Genomic DNA, 6,029 nt, shown 5'->3' on the forward strand with positions numbered 1-6,029 from the left:
GAACTGTACCCCTGAAGCCTATATAATGTTATTAACCAGTGTCACCCCCAAAAATTCAATAAAAAACAAATAAGTTCATTAAAAAAAAAAACCCAAATGACAGGGCTTCTAAGAGAGAATAGTTACAAATGAAAGTAAAGTAAGAAACTCCGAGGCAGGGAATAAATCAGCTACAAGGACAAAAGAGAAAAAAAGGATCAGGCAGAAAAGGAAATGGAAAAAAAAAAAAGATATGGGCCTCCAGGCAAAAACCAACCACTCGGGGAATTAACATTTCCAAAGGGGGGGGGAGTCACGTGGTGCAGACTTCCTGACAGTAACACCAATCTCCACAACAGTGGAGCACCATCCCCAGAAACTCCAGGAGGGTGTGAGCCAGGGATTTTATATCCAGTCAAGCTGTACTGTATTACTAGTTTTTATTGATTTTTAGAGAGGGGGGGGTAAGGCAGGGGAGAGACATCAGTGTATTGCTCCAGTTACACATGCATTCATTGGTTGTTTCTTGTATGTGCCCTGACCGGGAATTGACCCCCGACCTCAGTGAGTGGATGATGCTCTAACAGACTGAGCTCCTGGGCCGGGGCTCTAGAAATATTTCAGCCGTGCCAGAACTGGGGGAAGTGTACCTACAATCCCTCCTTGAGGACTTTACTAGACAAGTGTCATCCAGCCAAGAGTTGATTGGGGAAAGTTCAGCTCAAGTACTGGTGGGAAGTTTTAAAAATATTTAAAGTTTTTTTTTTTATTGTGTAACAAGGACAAGACTAGGGTGAGGAAATAGTCCGTATACGTTATATGTTCTAATCCATTGGAAACATGGCAACTGAAAAGACAGGAAGACGCGTGAAAAGCAGGGAGTAAATCCTGTGGTTGTCACAAAGGCGCGCAGGTGGGAGTCAGCGAACGTCATGCAGAGATGTCACACTCTCCAGTAGAAGCCTCGACAAGCAGACAGGGCCAAGCACACTGCCTCAGATGTTGTATCAGTGTCACCGCTGGAACACACAAATCCTCCCAAACGTAAAATGTAGATGCAAAGCACGCACACCACACAGCGACAGAAACACGGCAAATACAGCCATGTCCATACTGGTGTGTTATTTAGGAGGAAGCAAAGGAAAGGTAGCCCAGAAGCTAACGGGAGTCACGAGAGGAGGCCATTGGGAATGCAGAGACGGGCTTGCCGGCTGGACTTCCCTGAGCACACCTTCCGTGTAGTTTTCACTTTGAACCAGGCCAGCGCTTCACACATTCAAAAAGAGAGCAAAAAGGTTTACTTCTAAAATTGAACAGAAAACAAATGAATCGGATGTCACAGTGAGAGCGTAACTCTGTAGAGAAGAGGGGTGACCATTCCTGAACACTGTAGACATCATCCCCAGTGGGCTGTTCTTCTAAGGACAAAGAACCGCAAAGGAATCTTAAATTTGATTCAGCATGTTTACCATGAGCCACGTTGCTATTCTGCTGCTGAAACACACAGAGTAACCCCTGTGGGCAAATACATGCATGTCATTAGGGACCAGTTTTTTCACTGTTAGAGAAAATAGAGGCAAAGATTTTTTAAAAGCCCTTGCAATGCTAAATTTTAATTGTAATTATCTACTTGAATTCATGTCACGATGTTTTAAAAGCTTATCCCCAAGCTCTGTGCACTGAACTGACTTAGAAGCAATTGGAGTCCAGATTCTATTCCTTGCGAAGGGAATAGGGATCCTTGGAGAGGTAGCGGATAGTCCAGGTTTGAGACAGGTCAGAGGGGAGCCTGGGGCACCTTGCACCTGAAGCGAGGAGGAGCTCAGACTAACACAGCCGTATCTAGAGGACACAGGTGGGGGCCTGCAGCGATTTCCACTGGCCGCTGGCTGACGTTATGAACATGTGACTGAAGTTGACTAGAATACACTGAGTAATTGGAAGACAGGATGATAGTTGAAAAAAGGGGCATTGTGGAAAAAAGGGGAAAATGGTCTTGTTATAATTTTATTTATTTTTATTTTATTGGTGAGAAAGAGAGAGAGGGAGAGAGAGAGGGAGGGAGAGAGTGAGTTTTGTTGGTCCACTTATTTATGTATTTACTAGGTACTTCTTCTATGTGTCCTGACCCGGGATTGAACCTGCAACCTTGGCGTACTGGGACGATGCTCTAACTAACTGAGCTACCCAGCCAGGGTGAAGATGATCTTGTTTTGAAATATAAGAATGTAAACCACTAAATGTGGAGGAAAATTCTAGAATTAAAATTCTTCGAATCACCGTTTTGTACCTCAGTGTAATGAATGACTCAGTGAAGAATCATTAATTGATGCTGAAGCCATGAAATCAGGCTATTAGGAAACAGAATGGTCCCACGGTGCCAAAACATTGCTCAAGAGATTGTTAGTTACGAAGGGGAAAAATGACCTTTCCGTTTTGTGAGACAATTGGAAATATCTGAATGGGAACTTAGATGGTACAACAGAATTGTTTTAAGTGTTCTTTTTTTTAATATATTTATTGATTATGCTATTACAGTTGTCCCATTTCCCCCCCCCACTCCACTCCATCCTGCCCACCCCCTCCCTCCCACATTCCCCCCTATAGTTCATATCCATGGGTCATACTTATAAGTTCTTTGGCTTCTACATTTCCTACACTATTCTTACCCTCCCCCTGTCTATTTTCCACCTATCATCTATGCTACTTATTCTCTGTACCTTCCCCCCCTCCCTCTCCCACTCCCCTATTGACACCCCTCCATGTGATCTCCATCTCTATGGTTCTGTTCCTGTTCTAGTTGTTTGCCTAGTTTGCTCTTGTTTTTGTTTTAGGTGTGGTCGTTAATAACTGTGAGTTTGCTGTCATTTTTACTGTTCCTATTTTTGATCTTCTTTTTCTTAGGTAACTCCCTTTAACATTTCATATAATAAGGGCTTGGTGATGATGAACTTCTTTAACTTGACCTTATCTGAGAAGCACTTTATCTTCCCTTCCATTCTAAATGATAGCTTTGCTGGATACAGTAATCTTGGATGTAGGTCCTTGCGTTTAATCTTGGGTAATGTAATTATGATGTGCCTTGGTGTGTTCCTCCTTGGGTCCAGCTTCTGTGGGACTCTCTGAGCTTCCTGGACTTCCCGGAAGTCTATTTCCTTTGCCAGATTAGGGAAGTTCTCCTTCATTATTTGTTCAAATAAGTTTTCAATTTTTTGTTCTTCCTCTTCTCCTTCTGGCACCCCTATAATTCGGATGTTGGAACATTTCAAGATGTCCTGGAGGTTCCTATGCCTCTCCTCATTTTTCCGAGTTCTTGTTTCTTCATTCTTTTCTGGTTGGATGTTTGTTTCTTCCTTCTGGTTCACACCGTTGATTTGAGTCCCAGTTTCCTTCGCATCACTATTGGTTCCCTGTACATTTTCCTTTGTTTCTCTTAGCATAGGCTTCATTTTTTCATCTACTTTTTGAACAGATTCAACCAATTCTGTGAGCATATTGATAACCAGTGCTTTGAACTGTGCATCCGATAGGTTGGCTATCTCTTCGTCGCTTAGTTGTATTTTTTCTGGAGCTTTGATCTGTTCTTTCATTTGGGCCTTTTTTTTTTTTTTTTTTTTTGGTCTTGGCGCTTCTGTTACTTTAAGGGGCGGAGCCTTAGGTGTTCACGGGGCAGGGTAACGCTGGTTGCTGTGCTGTGATGCTGTACGTGGGGGAGGGGCCAAGAGGGAGCAATGGCGCCCGCCTCACTCTCCTCCGGATTCCAGTCCTCCACTCCGACACCCACAATCAAACTGGGCCCCTCTGGTGCTGGTTCCCGAGTGGGTGGGCTTGTGCACACTCTAGGCCCCTGTGGGTCTCTCCAACGACCTCTCCCGTGAGGTTGGGAGTCTCTCCTGCTGCTGCCCCAACCCCCACGGGCGCTTTCAATCAGAGGTTTCAGGCTTTATTTCCCGGAGCTGGAGCCCTGGGTTGCGCAGTCTGCTCCGCTCCCCGCCGTTCGCCCAGTTTATCTGTGTGCGAATGTGGGGCCCCGGGGTGCTACCCACTGCTCTGCCTGCCCCGCTCTCCACCATTCTGAGTCCGGCCCTCTCCGTTTATCCACACAAATGTAGGGTTGCAGGGTCTGCTAGTGCTCGGACTGCCTGCCGTTGGATTTTCTGTCAGTTCTGGTTGTGCGAGGAGGCGCAGTGTGTCTACCTACGCCGCCATCTTGGTTCTCTCCTTAAGTGTTCTTAAGTGTGTGATGGTATTGAGTTTAATTGGGAAAATGCGCTTATTTTTGGAATATGCACGCTGAGGTATTTAGAAGTAGAGTGTCCTGATAGAGCTGCTCTGGCAAACCAATGAGGACGACACGCGCGATAACACCCCTGAAATGCTGCCACTGAGACACTAGAGTAGGGTTTCAAACCTTTGAGACTGAAGGTAGTTGTTTCTGCTTTGTAGTTTTCTTTTCTGGAGTCTGTGGGAACAGTCCTGCTTTGAAGGGCTCCTCTATGAAAGATTGTATTTATTTATTTCCAGAGAGAGAGGAAGGGAGGGAGTGAGGGAGGTGAGAAACACAGATGTGAGAGGAATGCTGATCGGTTGCCTCTCACGCGCCCCCTGCTGGGGACCTGGCTTGCAACCCAGACATGTGCCCCGACTGGGAATTGAACCAGTGACCTTTCGGTTCACAGGCCAGCGCTCAGTCCACTGAGCGGCACCACTGGGGCTGCGATTACTCCTGCTGGTCACTACTGACTGGTGCAGGGCAGCAGCCACTGTAAGACTTGAAAATGAGGTGTATTTGCATAATTCTGGGATTCAAGGACTGTGATAGACGGTACTTAGAACAAAAGAAATATTCCCATACCAAAAAAAGAAAACTAAAGAAGTGCTTTTCATAAGAAGATACCAAAGAAAAGTATACATTTTAAAAGAGCTGATATTCTTCTTTGAGCAATCTTTTAAAACAAAGCATTTTGTACGAGGTTACTTCAGTAACATCGGTGCAAATATAATCCTTTATATAGCTTATCATTTGACCTCTATGAGTTGACTTTACAGTCACAAAAGCAAACATTCAAATTATAAAGAAAATATATACCAATTACTAATTACCTAACCTTGAGGGTAGCAAAGAGATAATTAATTTAAAACAAAAATATTTAGGCTATCATCATCATACAGGGAGAGAAATTCTAACTAGTTTAAATGAAACCCAGTTCTTCATACTTGAGCATAAGCTAGAAGAAGATCACACGTGCCCTGGCTGGTGTGGCTCAGTGGATTGAGCACTGGCCTGAGAACCACAGGGTCGCTAGTTCGATTCCCAGTCAGGGCACATGCCTGGGTTGCATGCCAGGTCCCCATTTGGGGGTGCACGAGAGGCAACCACACATTGATGTTTCTCTCCCTCTCTTTCTTCCTCCCTTCCTCTCTTTCTAAAAATAAATAAAATAAAATCTTAAAGAAAAAAAAAAGGTCATGTGTGATAAAGGTAACTAGGGAGGGAGAAAAAAGGCCAGTAAGGCATTTTTGATAAATAGAGAGGAGCTCACTCAGGGTTCAGTACAACACAGGTGAGTCGGGAGACAAGGAAACATGGGGAGAAACTTACATAGTTCATTATGAAAATAATCTATCTTCTTAAACCTGGATACCAAAATAATGACAACGAAATTTATCAATTTAAAAAATCCATTTAACAAAAGACCAGTTTATATATTTTTGTCATAAAAAATTTAAATATACAAATTACATTCCCAGGCCCAAAAGAATCTTCCTAAAGAAATAAAACACAGACATACAAATTCAGAACCCAAATTATTAAAAACTTTTGTTTAAATCGCAGTAAATTATATCTCGTCATAAGCAACAGAACGAGGACAAGGCCGTTACACACAGCCGGCAAAGCTGGAGAAGCTGGCGCGGCGACCTGGTGCCGCTGTTAAGCCGGCACGGGGGCCTCTCCAAATCTTCTGTTAGGGAGTGGACTTCAAGAGCCAGTGTTGAAACAACCAACACACTGAATTACAGTTATTCTTAAGACGTCCTAATTTTGCCCA

This window comes from Desmodus rotundus, unplaced genomic scaffold (assembly GCF_022682495.2).
Source record: "Desmodus rotundus isolate HL8 unplaced genomic scaffold, HLdesRot8A.1 manual_scaffold_172, whole genome shotgun sequence".
In the NCBI taxonomy this organism is placed as follows: Eukaryota; Metazoa; Chordata; class Mammalia; order Chiroptera; family Phyllostomidae; genus Desmodus; species Desmodus rotundus.